Source organism: Chiloscyllium plagiosum, chromosome 7 (genome assembly GCF_004010195.1).
Source record: "Chiloscyllium plagiosum isolate BGI_BamShark_2017 chromosome 7, ASM401019v2, whole genome shotgun sequence".
NCBI classification, from domain to species: domain Eukaryota; kingdom Metazoa; phylum Chordata; class Chondrichthyes; order Orectolobiformes; family Hemiscylliidae; genus Chiloscyllium; species Chiloscyllium plagiosum.
Window position 1 is genome coordinate 100,508,795 of NC_057716.1, and position 21,927 is coordinate 100,530,721.

General features: G+C 45.8%; 1 protein-coding gene across 1 annotated transcript in view; it reads left to right on the forward strand.

The window, feature by feature from the left end:
• sema5ba (sema domain, seven thrombospondin repeats (type 1 and type 1-like), transmembrane domain (TM) and short cytoplasmic domain, (semaphorin) 5Ba) overlaps window positions 1-21,927 on the forward strand; it is a 326,569-nt gene that overhangs the window by 76,064 nt on the left and 228,578 nt on the right. The window contains exon 2 of the mRNA XM_043694515.1: window positions 10,492-10,544. The gene's annotated coding sequence lies outside the window, so the exon portion shown is untranslated. The remainder of the gene's footprint in view (window positions 1-10,491; window positions 10,545-21,927) is intronic.

The window sequence follows — 21,927 nt, forward strand, 5'->3', positions numbered from 1 at the left end:
ATCTGGAAGGGGAGTGGAAGCAGATCAGGTAATAACTTTCAAATGGAAATTTGGATCAGTCCTAACTCTATATCCACCACCCCCCCCCCCCCCCCCATGGGTGCTACAGTGGTTCAGTGGTTAACACAGTGCTGCCTCGCAGTGCTGGGGACCCAGGTTCGATTTTAGTCTCGGACCACTGGACTTTGCACATTCTCCCTGCGTGTGCATGTGTTTCCTCCCACAGTCCAAAAATCTATAGGTTAGACTGGATTGGCCTTGCTAAATTGCCCGTAGTATCCAGCAATGTACAGGCAATGTGGACTGGCCATAGTAAATGCAAGGTTATAGGGATAGAATGGCTCTGTGTGGGGTGGTCTTTGGAGAGTTGGCATGGACTCAGTGGACCAAATAATCCAAGGACTATGGGGCAGAAGAACAGGGGAGTAAGTACAGTTGGTTAGTTCTGTCATAGAGCTGTTTTTTCATACTGAAAGTGAGGTGTCTGGAATGTGCTACTGGGCATGCTAGTGAGGACAGATATGATAAAAGCATTTAAGGAGCCTTTGGAGAAGCACATGAATAAGCACGGAATGGAGGGAAAATGGCCAAGGGCAGGCAGAAGTGATTAGTTTAATTTTGCATCATGTTCGGCACAGCATTATGGGCCGAAGGGCCTGTTCCCGTGCTGTACTGTTCTATGTTCTGTGATACATGAGGAGCCAAATGACCTCCTGTGCTACCTGCTGTGTGTTTCCACTAAGTAGAGTTCATCAGACTCTGGTGAAGAGCTAACATCCACAGCTGTGAAATGGATTGAATGGCTTTTTGCTGCATCGAGGTTACAGAGTCCACTATTCAGAAAACAGCAGGCTTAACTGTCCCCCAGCACTTGCTCTTGTTCTTGATATGCCCCTCTTTATTCTTGTGGAAATGTCTGAGTTAGCTGGCATCATGAGATAAGGTAAAAACAAGGACTGTAGATGCTGGAAACCAGAGTCTAGATCAGAGTGGTGCTGGAAAAGCATAGCAGGTCAGACAGCATCCGAGGAGCAGGAAAATCGATGTTTCGGGCAAAAGCCCTTCATCAGGAATAGAGGCAGGGACCCTGAAGAGTGGAGAGGTAAATGAGAGGGGGGTGGGGGTGGGGAGAAAGTAGCATAGAGTACAATAGGTGAATGGGGGTGGGGATGGAGGTGATAGGTCAGAGAGGAGGGTGGAGTGGATAGGTGGAAAGGAAGATAGGCAGGTAGGACAGGTCATGAGGATGGTGCTGAGCTGGAAGGTTGGAGTTGCGGTGAGGTGGGGGAAGGGGAAATAAGGAAACTGGTGAAATCCACATTGATGCCATGATGTTCCGAGGCGGAAAATGAGGCGTTCTTCCTCCAGGTGTCGGGTAGTGAGGGAGCGGCGGTGGAGGAAGCCCAGGACCTGCATGTCCTGGGCAGAGTGGGAGGGGGAGTTGAAATGTGGGGCACAGGGTGGTGGGGTTGATTGGTGTGGGTGTCGCAGAGCTGTTCCCTAAAGCGCTCTGCTAGGAGGCGTCCAGTCTCCCCAATGTAGAGGAGACCGCATCGGGAGCAGCGGATACAATAAATGATATTGGTGGATGTGCAAGTAAAATTTTGGATTTGGAAGACTCCTTTGGGGCCTTGGACGGAGGTGAGGGAGGAGGTGTGGGCGCAGGTTTTGCAATTCCTGCGGTGGCAGGGAAGGGTGCCAGGATGGGAGGGTTGGTTGTTGGGGGGCGTGGACCTGACCAGGTAGTCACGAAGGGAACGGTCTTTGCGGAAAGGGGTGGGGAGGGAAATATATCCCTGGTGGTGGGGTCCGTTTGGAGATCATGAGATAAGCTCCAGCCATTATAAAGAGTTGTTCTTGGAAGGAATTAACCATGTCCTGTTTCTTGAGGTGTTGGTGTTTAACACAACATGGGCAAAGTATTGTTTTCTCTTAAGTAGGGCCTGATGTCTCATAGAGATATGTATTTTAGGTGCAACATAAGTGGCTATTAACCAATACATAATCAACCCCTGATATTCTGTCCATCAGGAGTGAACCTATCTTCAACCTGGATGTTGGGTGGGTCTGATGCCTACATGTTGTCAGCATCATGACAGGAAGGGAAATGGCCCAGTTCATTAGACTATTAATCCAGCAACCCAAGTAATGTTCTGGAGACCTGGGTTTGAATCCTAACATGTATAATTTTCATTAAATTTTTTTGAAATTTAGAGTCCAATGATGACAGTGAAATTGTTCTTGATTGTCAAGGAGAAAAAAAAAGCACTTTAGGGAGGAAACGGCCATCTTTACCTTCCCTGGCCCACATGTGATTCCAGACCCACAGCATTGTGGCTAAGACTTGCCCTGTGGGTAATTAGGAGTGGTCAATATGCTGGCCTGGCCAGTGACATCCTCATCCCATGAATGAATTGGTAATAAAGCAGTTTAGATTGATACTAGCAAGGAAAATTTGTGGTGGTGAATCTGCCCAGAGCATTTCAGACGGGTCCAGAGAGACCAGCATTTACAATAAAGACGAGCATTTTGTGATTGAAGGGGAGTGAGGCTGCTTCAGGGAAACTTTTGAGTTTGTCTAATTTCCTGGAGGTAACAACAAGAGCAGGTTCAACAGAGTGGAGAGGATTCCCGTCTGTCATGTTGGTAACCATCATTGACTCCAAGCTGCAACAGGACAACTTCCCTGCCAGTCTGACGAATCGTTATGCTATACTTACACTTCACTTCAAGTGGGAAAAATTGAGACATCCTTGGTGCATGCCTGATCAGCTTCAGTTTATTTACATACCCACTAAACTTCCTCTTGTGAAACAATTTACCAGCAACAGCATTCATTTAAATATGTGTTGATAGCAATAATTAAAAAATGATTAAAGTGCTCACTTAATTTAAGTAAAACTGAAGAAAAGAACTGAGGAAAGATTCGTTTTCAGAGTGTATTGGATAGAATTTGGCAGCTCACCCGTTTCCAGTTTATTGAGTAACAAGTCAGATTGCAAAGATTGGCAGTATTACAGAGCAGGAATAAATGGGAAAGAGTGTTTTTTCTGTTGGAAATCCATGCAACAGGAACAAATGGAAGTAAAGACTTCACTGAGTCACCAATTTGCATTCACACAACCCCTTTGATATCGTGACATACTTCACAGGGATGTTATCAGACAGAATTTGACACTAAGCCAAAGGAAGAGATGTTAGAAATTGCAACCACAAGCAAACATAGAACATAGGAAACAGCATCGGAAGTGGAACATTTTGCTGCTTGAGCCTGCCCAGTCATTCACTAAGGTCAGACCATAAGACACAGGAGGCCACTGAGCCCATTGAATCTGCTGTGCCATTGATTGACCGATTAATGACCTCAATGCCATTTTCCTGCACTATCCTCATGTCCCATTATGCCATTGGTATTTAGAAATCCATCGATTTCTTCTTTGCGACCACTATCGACCCTGGAGGACTGGTGAGGCTTAGCCATTGAGCATTTTCAGTACAGAGATGGGAGAATGATCTTAAAGGACAGGAGAGGGATGGGGATATCGCATTGTGGTTGTATCAATGCGTCATAAATGCAATGTTTAAGATCTCATCTCACCAATGCCTTCACAACATCATTCAGGACACCAGGCGAAGGCTTAATAGCAATGCCCATAAGTGAGTTGTACAATTAGATGCTGAGAGGCTATTTCCCCTTGTGAGAGACTAGGACCAAACTGGGATTAGTGTAGACAGGTCAATGAAACTTGATGGGCTGAGGGGCCTCTTCTGATTCTATGAACACAGAATAAGGGGTCACACATTTAAGGCAGAGATGAAGAGGATTCTTTTTCTCTCAGAGGGTAGCGTATCTGTAACCGCAGAGGACTGTAGAGGTTAGCTTGTTTATATTCAAGGCAGTGAGAGACAGTAAGGGGATCAAGGGTTATGGAGAAAAGGCAGGAAAGTAAGGATTGTCAGATCAGCCAAAAGTTTTTTTATTCACTTGGGGGGGATGTGACCATCACTGGCTGGGCCCGCATATATTGCCCATCCTTGGTTGCCCTTGAGAAGGTGATGGGCTGCCTTCTTGAACCGCTGCTGTCCATGTGCTCTAGGTTGACCCACAATGCCCTTAGGGAGGGAATTCCTGTGAAAATGAAGGAATGGCGACATATTTTCAGGTAAGGGTGGTGAGTGGCTGAGAGGTGGTGTTGTTCCTATCTCATTAGGGGGCAGAGAAAATTCAATGGACCGAATGTCCCACATTTGCTTAGGGTCTAATTCTCTCAACCTCTGCTAACTCGGCTGAATTCAAGCAATTGACGCCGTCTCAAATGTCTTGGATTGGTTTGTCACTCACTGACTTAACCGATTTCAGTAAGGGGGAGGCACAGGATGTGAACAATCAGTCAGGGGTTTCAATTCCCAGCCCCCATCCAACTGCCAAGCTTGGAAATGAAGTTTGGGCTTGGCTCTGAGGTGCTCAAGGAGGCGTTGTCTTGCTGCCCCTGAAAAAGGGTTACACCTGAAACATCGACTTCTCCACCTCCTGATGCTGCCTGCCTCGCTGTGTTCTTCCAGCCTCCTGCCTGTCTACTTTGGATTCCAGCATCTGCAGAATTTTTGCGTCTAACCCTGTTTAGCGCTGGAGCCGTCAATGTCCAGGGGAACCACAGCCCGGCAGGTTCAGGAGAGAAGGACGAAGAATTGAACATTAGATTATCCTTTTAAGAAGCAGCTGAGAAATGTGTTGCTGCCAGAGCCCTGGTTCCAGCTGCAGATTGCAATTATGCTGTTCACATTCTGGGTTAATGCCAACTGGAGATAACAATCAGCTCATTATTATTTCAAATTAAACCTTCGAACACTGCAAAACCTCTTTCATCCACGATTTGCCATTCAAACACAGGAATTCTTCAGAGGGACAGGGGGTGAAAGAAAGCTTTAAATAATTGGATGCAAATTACAGGAGTGGGTGAATTCTGAGACGTCACTTCTCAGCCACCTCTTCCTGAACATAAATCTCTCCGGCCTGCACGGGGCAATTGAGTGATCCGTTGGTCACAAACCTGAGGGGCTTTCTCCTAATGGAGACCTGAGGAGGTTTTCCGATTGAGGAAAATTGCTCAGTGTGGTTTAACTATTCCCCTGCTGTACTGAAGAGTTGGAAAGATGTTGGTCAGCTGCATTTTTTCATTGAAGGACCTTTCCTCAGTACAGTACAGCACTGAAGGAGTCCATTCAGCCCGTCGAGTCTGTGCAAAAAATAAATCAATCTGTTGTGCTCGTTTCCTATTACCTTTCTTCTTTATTTCTCCCAGTATTTACCTAATCCCCTTTTAGAGGTTGCTGTTGGATCTGTTTCCAATGCTTGGTCAGTGCACTCTGAATCCTGCATGCTTGCTGCATAAAAATATTATTTCTCCTGATTTCTCTGATTTGTTTTCTGTCTGGTATGGATCGTGGAATCTATTTAGAATCATAGAGTCATAGAGATGTACAGCATGACAACAGATCCTTCGGTCCAACCCCTCCAGGCCAACCAGATATCCCAACCCAATATAGTCCCACCTGCCAGCACCCGGCCCATATCCCTCCAAACTCTTCCTATTCATATACCCATCCAAAATCCTCTTAAATGTTGCAATTGTACTAGCCTCCACCACTTCCTCTGGCAGCTCATTCCATATCTGTACCACCCTCTGTGTGAAAAGGTTGCCCCTTAGGCCTCTTTTATATCTTTCCCCTCTCACCCTAAACCTATGCCCTCTAGTTCTGGATTCCCCGACCCCAGGGAAAAGACTTTGCCTATTTACCCTATCTATGCCCCTCATAATTTTGTAAACCACTATAAGGTCACCCCTCAGCCTCCGATGTTCCAGGGAAAACAGCCCCAGACTGTTCAGCCTCTCCCTATAGCTCAAATCCTCCAACCCTGGCAACATCCTTGTAAATCTTTTCTGAACCCTTTCAAGTTTCACAACATCTTTCCGATAGGCAGGAGCCCAGAATTGCACGCAATATTCCAACAGTGGCCTAACCAATGTCCTGTACAGCCACAACATGACTTCCCAACTCCTGTACTCAATACTCTGACCCATAACGAAAGCATACCAAATGCCTTCTTCACTATCCTATCTACCTGCGACTCCACTTTCAAGGAATTATGATCCTGCACTCCAAGGTCTCTTTGTTCAGCAGCACTCCCTAGGATCTTACCATTAAGTGTATAAGTCCTGCTAAGATTTGCTTTTCCAAAAATGCGGTACCTCGCATTTATCTACATTAGACTCCATCTGCCACTCCTCAGCCCATTGGCCCATCTAAACTTTTTTTCCTCATCGTGAACATCTCTATTATAGCTGCTTCTAGCCTCCTCTGCTCTAAGGAGAACGACTCCATCCTCTCAGTTTGTCATAGAATCCTTACAGTGTGGAATTCAGCTATTTGGGTTGTTGAGTCCACACCAACTCTCTTAAGAGCATCCTGCCAGACTTACCTTATCCCTGCATTTCCCACATCCAATTGACCTACCCTGCACATCCCTAGACACAAAGGGGAAATTTAGAATGGCCGATCCACCTAATCTGCACATCTTTTGGACTGTGGGCAGAAACTGGTGCACCCAGAGGAAACACACACAGACACAGGGAGAATGTGCAAACTCTATCTAGACAGTCGCCCGAGGCTGGAATTGAACCCAGGTCTATGGCGTTGTGAGGCAGTAGTGCTAACCGCTGAATCACTATTGGCTATGATAAATTGGGGAAACTTACTGAAAGGGATGAAGTTGAAAAGGCAATGGAAAACATTTAAAAAGAGTAACAAATCTTCGTTTGTGTCTGTTGCAATGGGAATGGTGGTCAAACAGCGGCATACAATAGTATTAGACCCAATGAAGAGGCATACACATTGGCAACAAAAAGACAACAGACCTGAGGGAGTGGAAACAGTTTAGAATTCAACAAAGGAGATTGATTAAGAAAGGAAACGAGAGCACAAGAGTAAGTTTGTGGGAAATATAAAAACTGATTGTAAAAGTTTCTATAAGCATGTGAAGAAAAAGGGTTAGTGGAGACAAGTCTAGATCCCTCACTGTCAGAAATAAGACCATAAGATATAGGAGTGGAAGCAAGGCCATTCGGCCCATCGAATCCACTCTGCCATTTAATCATGGCTGATGGGTATTTCAATTTCACTTACCCGCACTCTCCCTGTAGCACTTAATTCCTTGCGAGATCAAGAATTTATCAATCTCTGCTTTGAAGACATTTAACGTCCCAGCCTCCACTGCACTCCGTGGCAATGAATTCCACAGGCCCACCACTGTTTGGCTGATGTCCGTTCTAAATTGACCCCCTCCAATTCTAAGGCTGTGCCCACAGGTTCTAGTCTCCCTGCCTAACAGAAACAATTTCCCAGCATCCACCCTTTCTAAGCCATGCATTATCTTGTAAGTTTCTATTAGATCTCCCCTCAACCTTCTAAACTCTAATGAATACAATCCCAGGATTCTCAGCCGATCATCATATGTTAGGCCTATCATTCCAGGGATCATCCGTGTGAATCTCCACTGAACACACTCCAGTGCCAGTATGTCTTTCCTAAGGTGTGGGACCCAAAATTGGACACAGTATTCTAAATGGGGCATAACTAGAATTTTATAAAGTCTAGTGGGGAGTCTATAATGGGGAACAAAGAAATCAATGACCAACAAAACACATTCTTTGGTTGTGTTTTCACAAAGAAGGGCGCAGATAATATACCAGAAATGTTGGAGAACATAGGGTTTAGTGAGAGGGAGGTAAGACAGCACCTTGGAAACCTATGACCACTTCCATCTGGAAAGACAAGGACATCAGATATATGAGAACACCACCAGCTGCAAGTCCCTCTCCAGCCAATCACCATCCCGATGCGGCAATAGATCACCGTTCCTTCAGTGTCGCTGGGTCAAAATCCTGGAATTCCCTCCCTAAGAGCATCCTGGGTCTATGTTCAGCACATGGACTGCAACCTGTCAGGAAGGCAGCTCACTACAACCTTCTTAAGGGCAACTAGGGATGGGCAATAAATGCTGGCAACACTCTTGTTCCAAGAATAAATAAAATAAAACAAACAGGAGGAAATCAGTATTAGTAAGGAAATGGTTTTGTGGAAATTGATGGGATTGAAGGCCAGTAAACCCCTAGGGCCTAATAATGTACAGTCCAGAGTACTTAAGGAAGTGATCCTAGAAATAATGGATGTATCTGTGGTCATCTTCCAAGATTCTTTGACACTGGAACGGCTCCTATCTATTGGACGGTAGCTATTGCAACCCCTCTATTTAAATAGAGAAAACAGGGAAGAATAGACCACTTAGCTTGATGTCAATCATGGGGAAAAATGCTTAAATCCATTATAAAATCATTCAGAGCTGAGCACCTGGAAAACATATTCCCCACATGCTTACTCTAATTCCCTTTTCTTAGTGCAGTACTTTGCCTTTCTTTGCTAAATTTCTTTGCTTCCTTTTATCACATCTCTGTACTTACAAGAGGAAAATCATGTTTAAGAAATCTACTGGAATTGTTCAAGGATATAACCCATGGAGTGGATGAAGGGGAGTCGTGGATGTGGTTTATTTGGAACTTTGAGATGACTTTCAACAAAGAGATTAAAATCAAAGCATATAGCGTTGGGGGTAGCGTATCAAGGTGGATGGAAAATGGTTGGCGGACTGGAAACAAAGGGTAGGAATAAACGGATCTCTTTTCTGAGTGGAAGGCATTTCTAGTGGGGTACCACAGGGATCAGTGCAAGGATTCCAACTATTTATAACATGTATCAATGGAATGGATGAGGAAACTAAATGCAATGTCTGAAAATTTGCAGATAACACAAAGCAGGTGGGAGGGTGAGCTGTGAGGAGGATGCAGAGATGCTTCAGTGTGACTTGGATAGGATGAGTGAGTGGGAAAATGCATTACAGATGGAGTATAACGTGGATAAATGTGAGGTTATCCATTTGCTGGACAAAACAGGAAAGCAGATTAGTATCTGAATGATGATAGATTGGGAAAGTGCTGGTGCATAGAGATTTGGCTGTCCATGTGGACCAGTCATTGAAAGTATGTAGGTGCAGCAGACCGTGAAGAAGGCAAATGGTGTGTTGGACTTCATAGTGAGAGGATTCAAGTACAGGAGCAGGGATGTCTTGCTGCAATTGTACAGGGCCTTGGTGAGGCCGTACCTGGAGTATTGTGTTCAGTTTTGGTCACCTTGTCTGAGGAAGGATATTCTGGTGATGAGAAGGAGTGCAACAAAGGTTTACATAAGAACTAGGAGTAGGCCATCTGGCCCTTCGAGCCTGCTCCGTCATTCAATAAGATCATGGCTGATCTTTTTGTGGCCTCAGCTCCACTTACCCAGCCTCTCAGTGACCCTTAATTCCTTTATTATGCAAAACAAAATCTCTCTTAGCCTTAAAAATATTTACTGAAATAGCGTCAACTACTTCACTGGGCAGGGAATTCCATAGTTCCCCAACTCTCTGGTTGAAGAAGTTCCTTCTCAATTCCATCCAAAATCTACTCCCCCTTAATTTGAGGCTGTGCCCTCTTGCCCTAGTTTCACCTGCCAGTGCAAACATCGTGTCTACCTCTATCTTATCTATTCCCTTCATAATTTTAGATGTTTCTATAAGATCCCCCCTCATTTTTCTAAATTCCAATGAATATATTCCTAGTCTATTCAGTCTCTCCTCATAAACCAACGCCCTCAACTCTGGAATCAACCGAGTGAACCTCCTCTGCACCCCCTCCAGTGCCGGTACATCCTTTCTTAAGTAAGTGGAATTCTCTATTAAGGAGACCAAAACAGCACACACAAATCCAGATGTGGCCTCGCCAGCACCCACTACAGCTGCAACATGACCTCCCTGCTTTTAAACTCAATCCCTTTAGCAATGAAGGACAAAATTCCATTTGCCTTCCTAAATACCTTTCCACCTGCAGACCAAACTGATTTCTTGGGGTGACATACAAAGAGAGACTGGATTGGTTAGGACTATATTCACTGGAATTTAGATGAATGAGGAGGGAGGAAATAATCTCAGGAACCTTTAAAATTCTAACAGGTCTAGAGAGAAGGAATGGAGGAAAGATGTTCACAACCAGGCGTCAAGTTTAAGGATACTGGTGGGGGGGATTGGGTGGCAGAGATGGTGGGGGATGGGGTGCTGTGCATTTTAGGACTGTGATGAGAAATTTCCTTACCCAGAGACTGGAATTCTCTTTCACAGAAAGCAGTTGAGGCCAAAGCACTGAATGTTTTAAAGATGGAGTTAGATGTCGTTCTTGGGGCTAGAGAAATCAAAGGGTATGGGGAGAAAGTGGGAATACTTGGATGATCAGCCATGATCCTCTTGAATGTGAAGCAGCTGGAAGGGCTGAATAGCCTACTCCTGCTCCTATTTTCTAAGTTTCTATGCTTTTACCAAAGGAATTTTCCCACTTTCTCTTACAGGTCATACGGGAGCTGAAGGACGAGAGTTACCACATACTTGTGATGCAGCTACGGTAAGAGTTTTCAATCCTTTATGTTTTAGCATTTCAGTAAGACCTGTCTTGGTTCCATCAGTCTGTGCTCCATCATTCGTCATCCCAATTTACCATGCCCCATTGTGGCCAAGGCATGGAGAATTAGTTGGCTTTTTCTCTGATCACTTTGCTGCTATTCATTTGTAAAAGAGGGGGCCCCGGCAGCAGAAACTTGGCAAATCAGACATAAGGAGCATTCACAGAAAAGGGAAAAATGACTTAATGAGGAAGACCCGGAGTTCTGTGGGAAGACTTTGAAAGGTATGATGAGGTAAGTTAAACATCCCACTGTATCCATTGAAATGATTGGTCAGAACCTGAGGCGAAAGAGAAAAATCGCTTTGGGCGAGGGGATTAACAGTTGGAGTTGTGACGTGCTCGTTGTTCAGCTCTTTGTTGTATTTTTGCATCTGTCTCTCTGCTTTCCCTCTCCCACATCTTGTCACAAATGACAGATTACAGATCTATAGGCTTTGACAGCTTTCATATTTATTTCTGTCCTTCGGAGTGAGTGATATTGGTTGATGAGGGTTCAATCATTGAAGGAGCCATCTCTCAGTTGAGCTTAATCCAATTTTTCTACCTTTGATCCTTGCTGGGAAAAGAGACATGTCACTGAGCAGGACACAATCAACAGGACAAATACAAGGATGCCAAATTTCAAATGATCGCAATAATTTTTAGTACAGGGTCCTAATTGGTTGGCAGTTTGACAGAGACACTGCTGTGGACAAAACCATGAGGAGGTCTAAAAATTTAACTTAGTACTAGACATCAACAATAATGACGTGAATTTGTATGTCGCCTTTAGAACATAGAACATAGAAAAGTACAGCACAGAACAGGCCCTTTGGCCCACAATGTGCCGAGACTTAATCCTAATGTAAAATATAATAACTTAACCTACGCACCCCACAATTCACTGCTATCCATGTGCATGTCCAGCAGTCGCTTAAATGTCCCCAATGACTTTGCTTCCACCACCACCGCTGGCAACGCATTCCATGCATTCACAACTCTCTGCATAAAGAACCTACCTCTGATGTCTCCTTTATACCTTCCACCTAATATCTACAAACTATGACTCCTTGTACCAATCAATCCTCTCCTGGGGAAAAGTCTCTGGCTAGATGTTGTGTTGCCTTTAATATTGTTGTTGTTTTGTGTCTCCATTTAATGGGAGAGAGCACTGACAAGATAGAATTATAGAAATGTACAGCAGGGAAACAGACCCTTCAGTCCAACTTGTCCATGCCGACCAGATAGCCTAACCTAGTCTCATCCCATTTGCCAGCATTTGGCCCATATCCCTCTAAACATTTCCTATTTATATACCCATCCAGATGCCTTTTAACTGCTGTAATTGTACCAGCCTCAACCACTTCCTCTGGCAGCTCATTCCATACATGCACCACCGTCTACATCTAGCCTCTGAATCTCGTTTTCCTTTATCCCTACACTCAACCCATCTCATCGCCTCTCAGCTCATCAACAACAAAAACATAAAAGCACTTGTATGGTAGTGTCACTGAGCTTGCAGCTCAGAAACTCATCAAGTGTTCTAGCTTCCAATCTACAATAGCAGATGGTGAAATTTGAATTCAGGGGAATCTGGAGTAATGGTAGCCATGTTAAGCTCTTTTTAAACAAACCCATCATGCCCCTTTAGGGAAGGAATTCATCAACCATAGAATCCCTACAGTGTGGGAACAGGCCATTCAGCTCAACACGTTCACACAGACCCTCTGAAGAATAACTCACCCAGACCTATTCCCCCTACCCTATATTTCTCCTGACTAGTGCACCTAACCTACACATCCCTGAACACTGTAGGCAATTTTAACATGGCCAATTCACCTAACCTGCACATCTTTGGAATGTGGGAGGAAACCCACATAGACACAGGGAGAATGTGCAAACTGCACACAGACAGTCGCTCGAGGCTGGAATCAAACCCAGGTCCCTGGTGCTGTGAGGCAGCAGTGCTAACCACTGAGCCACCGTGCCACCCATTCTGCAGGACTGACCTGGCCTGCATGTAACTCCAGACTCACAGCAATATCTTCTTAATTGCTCACTGCACAACTAGAATAGCCATTAAATGCAGACCTAGTTAGCAATGCCCATAAGCCATGGACAAATAAGAGATCATAGAATCCCTACAGTGCAGGCAATAGGCCATTCAGTCCACACTGACCCTCTGGCAGCCATCACATTCAGACCCACTTCCCTACCCTACACCTGTAACCCTGCCTTTCCCATGACTAGTCCACCTAGCCTGCGCATCCCTGGACACAATAGACACTTTAGCATGGCCCGTCCACCCTAATTAGCACATCTTTGGACTGTGGGAGGAAACTCACACAGAACCAGGGAGAGTGTGCAAACTGGACACAGACAGTTGCCTGAGGGTATGAATCCAACCCGGTTGCCTGGCACTGTGAGGCAGCAGTGCTAGTCCTGTGCTGCCAATATAGGAAACAGAGCAGCCAGTTTTCTGCAAACAAAACAACAGTCTACTTCTGACCAGGCAATCATTTTTAGTGATGTCGATACAATCCCCCTCCTCTTCTCCAAAAAATCACCATGGGACCTTTTACATACACCCATGAGGCTCATGGAGCTGTGGAGTAATAGCTCATTTAAGAGATAATGCAACGTCATGTCGTCTTTCTGTAGCCGTCTTTCACAATCTCTGTCACAGTCTCTGTTGCAGCGATAATGTATGAAGCACAGCAGCCAACTGATGCACAGCAAGTTCCCACACACCCAGACGAGGTAATGGCTGTTTGGTGTTACAGTAAGATTGGTTGAGGGACGCATATTTGGGAGAGTACGCGTACTGCTGTACATCCACGTGAGACAGAGCCATGGATTCCAATGCCATCTGAAAGGCAGGACCTTCAGTACTGCAGCATTCCTTCTGTACTGCAGTGGGAGCAACAGCTTGGATTAGATATTCTGGCCAATAACTAGCTTCAGTCCAGATTATCCCATCTTAGTATGGTGCAGACGCAGGTCATTCAGCCCATCAAGCCTGCACCAGCTTTATTATTGAATGCCAATCTCTTAACTTTGCCCCGCATCCCTGTGTACCGTTACTATCCACAAAGAAACAATCTAATGTCCTTGAGTGTCACCACCTTTCCAGACAGTGCATTCCTTTTACTTAATTCATTCTGGGGTGAGGGCATTTATTGCCTATCCAGATTTACCCAAGACTCAACCCCATTGGAGAAATGAGGACCAGAAATTGTAGCCTATCTGATGGCTTGTTACATAGCGTGAGGATCTGGAGTCATGTGTAAGGTTGGCAGTTTCCTTCCCTAAAGGACATTGATGAACCAGCGGAGATTCACACGGATGATCCATGGAATGGTAGGCCGAACATAAGATAAATGGCTGAGGATCCTGGGATTGTATTCATTAGAGTTTAGAAGATTGAGGGGAGATAGAACATAGAACATAGAAAGGTACAGCACAGAACAGGCCCTTTAGCCCACGATGTTGTGCCGAGTTTTAATCCTAATGTAAAATATAGTATTTTAACCTACGTGCATGTCCAGCAGTTGCTTAAATGTCCCCAGTGACTCTGCTTCCACCACGTCAACTGGCAACACATTCCATGCATTCACAACTCTCTGCGTAAAGAACCTACCTCTGATGTCTCCTTTGTACCTTCTTCCTAATGTCTTCAAACTATGATTTCTCGTACCAGTCAATCCTGCCCTGGGGAAAAGTCTCTGGCTATTGATTCTATCTATTCCTCTCATTATTTGTACACCTCAATCAGGTCTCCTCTCTTCCTCCTTCTCTCCAGAGAGAAAAGTCCGAGCTTATTCAACCTTTCTTCATAAGGCAAGCCCTCCAGTCCAGGCAGCATCCTGGTAAACCTTCTTTGCACCCTCTCCAAAGCCACTGTATCTTTCCTCTAGTAGGGTGACCAGAACTGGACACAATATTCCAATTGTGGTCTCACCAGGGACTTGTAGAGCTGCAGCAAAACCTCGTGGCTCTTAAACTCGATCCCCTGTTAATGAAAGCCAAAACACTATATGCTTTCTTAACAACCCTACCTACTTGGGTGGCAACTTTGAGGGATCTATGTACTTGCACACCCAGATCCCTCTGTTCCTCCACACTGCCAAGAATCCTGTCTTTAATCCTATATTCAGCATTCGAGTTCGACCTTCCAAAATGTATCACTTCGCATTTATCCAGGTTGAACTTCATCTGCCATTTCTCAGCCCAGCTCTGCATCCTGTCTATGTCACGCTGCAGCCTGCAGTAGCCCTCTATACTATCGACCACACCTCCAACCTTTGTGTCATCTGCAAATTTACTAACCCACTCCTCAACCTCCTCATCCAAGTCATTTATTAAAACTACAAAGAGCAGAGGCCCAAGAACAGAGCCCTCTGGGACCCCGCTCACCACTGACCTCCAGGCAGAATACTTTTCATCTACAACCACTCTCTGCCTTCTGTCAGCTAACCAATTCTGAATCCAGATAGACAAATATCCATGTATCCCATACTTCCTGACTTTATGAATGAGCCTACCATGGGGAACCCTATCAAATGCCTTACTGAAATCCATATACACCACATCCACTGCTCGACTATCGTCGACCTGTCTTGATACCTCCTCAAAAAACTCAATAAGATTTGTGAGGCATGACCTGCTCCTCACAAAGCCATGCTGACTGCCTGTAATCACGCTATGCTTTGCCAAATAGTCATAAATCCTATCCCTCAGAATTCTTTCTGTGGGCGGCACGGTGGCACAGTGGTGGCACGGTGGCACTGCTGCCTCACAGCGCCAGAGACCCGGGTTCAATTCCCCACTCAGGCGACTGACTGTGTGGAGTTTGCACGTTCTCCCCGTGTCTGCGTGGGTTTCCTCCGGGTGCTCCGGTTTCCTCCCACAGTCCAAAGATGTGCAGGGTCAGGTGAATTGGCCACGCTAAATTGCCCTAGTGTTAGGTTACAGGGGTAAATGTAGGGGTGAGGGTATGGGTGGGTTCCGCTTCGGCGGGTCAGTGTGGACTTGTTGGGCCGAAGGGCCTGTTTCCACCCTGTAAGTAATCTAATCTAATCTTTCCAAAACTTTGCTGACCACAGATGTAAGACTGACTGGTCTGTAATTGCCAGGGATTTCCCCATTACCCTTCTTGAAAAGAGGAACAACATTCGCCTCCTTCCAATCCTCCGGTTTGGCTCCTGTGGAGAGTGAGGAGGCAAATATCTTTGGCAGTGGCTTAGCAACCTCCTTTCTCGCTTCCTGGAGCAGCCTGGGATAAATCTGGTCTGGCCTTGGGACTTATCAATCTTAATGTTCTCCAAAATTTCCAGCACATCAACTTCATCAATCTTGATCTGATCAAGATGTACCCCAGCTCCTCAAAGTTTTCATTTGCAATAAGTTCCCCTTCCTTAGTGAAAACCGAAGCAAAAAACTCATTTAGGGTTTCCCCTATCTGCTCAGACTCCACGCACAAGTTCCCTACACTATCCCTGATTGGCCCTACCTTCTCCCTGATCATTCTCTTATTCCTCACTTATGAGTAAAATGCCTTTGGGTTCTCCCTAACCCTTATTGCCAAGCCTTTTTCGTGCCCCTTCCTGGCTCTCCTGAGTCCATTTCTGAGCTCCTTTCTAGCAAGCCTATAATCCTGTAAAGCTATGATCGATCCTTGCTTCCTCCACCATATGTGAGCTGCCTTTTTCCTTTTGACGAGACGTTCCTCTATTCTCGTCATCCAAGGTTCTTTAATCTTACCCCTTCTGACTTGTCTCAGAGGAACAAATTTGTGCATCACTCGCAACAACTGCTCCTTAAACAGTCTCCACATGTCTGCTGTGCCCTTTCTGTGGAACAGTTGCTCCCAGCCTGTACTTCCCAACTCCTGTCTGATAGCGTCATAATTTCCTTTTCCCCAATTAAATATCTTCCCTCGATAACTGCTCCTTTCACTCTCCAAGGCTATGCTAAATGTGAGGCAGTTGTGATAACTTTCACCAAATTGCTCTCCCACCGCGAGATCTGACACCTGTCCTGGCTCGTTGCCGAGCACCAAATCCAAAATGGCCTCTCTCATTGTCGGCCTGTCTACATACTGAGTAAGGGTAAAAACAATGATTGCAGAAGCAGGAAACCAGATTCTGGATTAGTGGTGCTGGAAGAGCACAGCAGTTCAGGCCACATCCGAGGAGCAGTAAATTCAACGTTTCGGGCAAAAGCCATTCATCAGGAATAAAAGCTTACTGCTCCTCGGATGCTGCCTGAACTGCTGTGCTCTTCCAGCACCACTAATCAAGAATACATACTGAGTAAGGAAACCCTCCTGAACACACCTGACAAAAATGGCTCCATCCAAACCATTTTCACTTAGGAGGTTCCAGTCCATATTGGAAAAGTTGAAATCACTCATAACAACAACTCTGCTACTTTTGCATTTTTACAGAATCTGCCCGCCTATGAGATCTTCAATCTCTCTACTGCTAATAGCTGGTCTGTAGAAAATCCCCAATGCGGTGGCTGATCCCTTGCTGTTCCTAACTTCCACCCATACTGACTCTGTAGACAAACCTTCCCCAACAACCTTTGTTTCAGTAGCTGTGATGCACTCTCTGATTAGCAATGCTACACCCCCTCCTCTTTTTCCACCCTCCCTGTTCTTTCTCAATGTTCTAAACCCTGGAACATCAAGCAACCATCTCTGCCCCTGTGAAATCCACGTCTCTATTACGGCCACAACATCTTAGCCCCATGTACTGATCCATGCTCTAAGTTCGTCACTCTTATTCCGGACACTCCTTGCATTAAAGCAGACACACTTTAACCGATCCCTCTGTTTAATTGCGTAGGAAACCTTCCTGATAGATTCAATATATCCTGTCACTGCCCCATCTACAACTGTCCCCCTCTCGGACATGTGGCTTTGATTCCCAACCTCCTGCCAAACAAGTTTAAACCCTCCTGAATCACAGGAGCAAATCTCCCACCCAGGACATTTGTGCGCCTCCAGTTCAGGTGCAACCCATCCTTCATGTACAGGTCCCACCTTCCCCAGAAGGTATCCCAATGGTCTAGGTATCTGAAGCCCTCCCTCCTGCACCAGCCTCGCAGCCACGTGTTAAGCTGTATTCGCTGACTGTTCCTTAACTCACTATCTCGTGGCACCGGTAGCAAACCTGAGATTGCTACTCTACTCGTCCTGCTCTTCGGCTTCCAACTTAACTCTCTGTAGTCACTTTTCAGATCCTCAATCCCTTACCTGGCTATATCATTGGTGCCAATATGTATCATGATTTCTGGCTGCTCACCCTCCCCCTTCAGAACCTTGTAAACCCGATCAGCGACATTCTGGATTCTGGCACCAGGGAGGCAACGTACCTTCCCGTTCCTGACCACAAGATCTCCTGTCAACCCGTCTAACTATTGAGTCCCCTACCACTAGCGCTTTTCTATTTTCCCCCCTTCCCTTCTGAGGCTCAGTGCCCAAGACCTGACAACTATGGCTTTCCCCTGGTAGGCCATCCCCACCAGCAGTATCCAAAACGGTATATTTATTGCTGAGTGGAACAGCCACAGGGGATCCCTGCTCTGACCATTGGTTCCTCACCTGACAGTAACCCAGCTATCCTTATCCTGTGTCTGGGGAGTGACCACCTCCCTGTACATCCTCTCAATTTCCCCCTCAGCCTCCCGGATGATCCGTAGTTCATCCAGCTCCAGCTTCAGTTCCCTAACTCGGTTTTCGAGGAGCTGGAATTGGGTGCACTTCCTGCAGATGTAGTTGACAGAGACATGTGAAGTGGCTCTCACCTGCCACATTCTGCAGGAGGGACATGCAACTGACCTGACATCCATATCCCGTTACTCTGAAAGCCCGCACAGAACTAAACAAGGGAAGAGAAGAAAACAAAGAAAAACCTGAAAACTTAACTAGTTTACAAACTCTTAGTAAGGTTAGAGGAGGTGGGTGGGAGGGAGGCCCTACGGTGTAGGGTCTCGGTTTTAGATCTCACCCAGAATTCCTTTGCTCCTCCCTTGCACCTCTTGGCAAATGGAGGCCCCGATGCCTGAGGTAAGTCTTTTAAACGGTTAGACTCACCTTCCCACAATCCTTCACTCCTCCCTCGCACTTCTCGGCAAATGGAAGCCCTGACGCCTGAAGTAAGTGTTTTAAACAGTTAGTCTCACCTTCCCAGAATTCCTTTGCTCCTCCCTTGCACCTCTCAGCAAATGGAGGCCCCGCGCCTGAGGTAAGTCTTTTAAATGGTTAGACTCACCTTAATAGATCTAATAGAAACTTACAAGATAATGCATGGCTTAGAAAGGGTGGACGCTGGGAAATTGTTTCCATCAGGTGGGGATACTAGGACCCGTGGGCACAGCCTTAGAATTAGAGGGGGTCGATTTAGAACGGAAATGAGGAGACATTTCTTCAGCCAGAGAGTAGTGGGCCTGTGGAATTCATTGCCACAGAGTGCAGTGGAGGCTGGGACGTTAAATGTCTTCAAGGCAGAGATTGATAAATTCTTGATCTTGCAAAGAATTAAGGAATACGGAGAGAGTGTGATTAAGTGGAATTGAAACGCCCATCCACCATGATTGAATGGTGGAGTGGACTGGATGGGCTGAATGGCCTTACTTCCACTCCTATATCTTATTGTCTTATGGGATTCATCACCCTCCCCCACCGATCCCTCACATTTGGCAATGGAATCATTAGATTCTGAAGTCCAGATTTTCACTGAAATCAAATTCAACCATCTGCCATCGCAAGGTTTGAATGCAGGTACTTGGGTCACTGGATTAACAGAGCAGCGATAATCCCACCAGGCCATTACCCGCCCTTCCTAACCCTAACTACTCGCTGAGTGGAAAAGTCCCACATCACTCTTGCTTCCTTTGTGCGTTATGTAGCAAACCATCAGTGTGCTGTGTAGTTGGAGTGTACGTACTCACCATTTCCCAGTTGGTTTTGCCCCTCTACTACAGTTATTGCATTTTATGGGTAGCCTGTTTGTCCTGCTGCTTAGTTTCCCTCAAGTTACTTCTCCTCGCATAAGGTTGGTGCCAATTGGCCGTTTGTCAATGGGTGGTATCCCAGTTGAACCAATCCTGTCATTGCTAGGTATTTCCATCTGGCAGAGGAGAACCACTTGGGCAAATAATTGGCAGGTGAAGCACAGAAGTCAGTGAAAGAAGAAAACATGGGACGAGTTGTAACATGAGCTGCCAAGTTGTTATTGCCCATTTTATGCTATCTCACCGAGTTAGCGATCTATATCCTTTCTGTCACCAAAACCAAAGACTGCAAGGTCAAAAAGTGTGATGAAATGTGAGTGGGATTTGAGCACGGATTTTGTGGCAGGCCACAAGTGTTTTCTTTTCATTTAGCTGGGTCCTGTACAACTTCATTCATTCCAATTATCCTTCCAAAGCTCTTGGCAATTGTGCAGGTTTCGTGCCAGGAAAAATAACTCAATTGGATTTTATTCTGTGTGTGTGTGTATGTGTGTATGTGTGTGTGTGTGTGTTTGTGGAGTGAGGAGGGGAGGTACGATCAAACAATGTGGATAATTGAAAATTGGCCCACTCTCCAATTTAAACAGGGAGTCCAGACTTGCCCAAGACACAGTAGCTGTGGATAGTTAGTATTGCAATCTGAGATTAACCAGTTCAGCATCTCAGGTGTTCCAGAACATTCTTTAGTTGTGTGGTGATCCTCTGAGGAAACCTCTAAAGAGGGGCTTGTCTTCCATTTCTGACACAAAAAAAGAACCATTTGCACTGAGTGACAAGTCACCAATCTTAATGACTTCTGGTATTATGTCAACATTGGGTCACTTGCTGCAGTCTTTTCTTATCTGACTCGGCATGAGGTTTTGTTTGATTATCGCTTCAGAGACGTCCCTTGGGTAGTTAAAGGTGCTATAAAAATGCAAATTGTTGCTATTTCAAGAGTGCACTGAGCTAGACAGTAAGAGAAGGCTAATGAGAACCGGTTATTGATTTTGAGGTCAAAAGCATCACAAAGTTCCTCCTGTACACTGAAGCATGCTGGGATAGCCAGAACAGCTGGAGGACTGCCATAACCCTCCTGAAGTAATCGTTCTACTTCAATTAACTCAGTCTTTATAACTTGAAGCATTTAGATTAGATTACTTACAAAGTGGAAACAGGCCCTTCGGCCCAACAAGTCCACACCGGCCTGCCGAAGCACAACCCACCCAGACCCATTCCCCTACATTTACCCCTTCACTTAACACTACGGGCAATTTAGCATGGCCAATTCACCTAACCTGCACATCTTTGGACTGTGGGAGTAAACCAGAGCACCCGGAGGAAACCCACGCAGACACGGGGAGAATGTGCAAACTCCACACAGTCAGTCGCCTGAGGCGGGAATTGAACCCGGGTCTCTGGTGCTGTGAGGCAGCAGTGCTAACCACTGTGCCATCGCGCCGCCCATTTACTCCCGTAAGCCATCAATGGAACAAAAGTAACGATTTAAGCAAACTTTCAAAGTTTTCATTTGCTAACTTTTTGCTGAATCTGTGAACTTTTTTAAGTTTTATGGGACACAGGCGTCACGGGCTGGGCATTTATTGCCCATCACTGGTTGCCCAGGAGTAGAGTAGCTTTTATTTGTCATTTCTACCATCTACAACCGATGGAGAGGTGATGAGCTGCCTTCTTGAACTGTTCCAGTCCATTTTCTGGAGGCAGACCCACAATGCTATCAGGGAGGAAGCTGCTGGATTGTGATATATTTCCGAATCCAAGATAGTGAGCAGCTTGGACGGGAGCTTGCAGGGGTGGTGTTCCAATGTATTTGCTGCCCTTGTCCTTCCAGATGGAAGTGGTCATGAGTTTGGAAGATGCTATTGGAAGAGCCTTGGTGAAATTCTGTAGTGCATCTTGTACATGGTACACACTGAGCATTGATGGTCATAGGTTCATAGAGGTCTACAGCTCAGAAACTGGCCCTTCAAATCAATGCTGGTCAATAAACACCCACCTACTATTCTAATTACTTTGGCGGAGGTTGATGAGGGTTGAAAGTGAGGCAGAGGAGGTCATAGATCGGAGCTTTAGGGAAGTAGTAACTCCAAAGATGGCAGATAGATGGGTGACAGTGGGACTGGGAGGAAGCAGCCAGTGCAGGGACCCCCTGCGGCCGTTCCCCTCAAGAACAAGTACACCGTTTTGGATACTTGTGGGGGGGGAACGACTTACCAGGGGTAAGTAACGGGGCTCAGGCCTCTGGCACGGAGCCTGTCCCCGTTACTCAGAAGGGAAGGGTGAAGAAGAGCAGAGCAGTAGTAATGGGGGACTCGATAGTTCG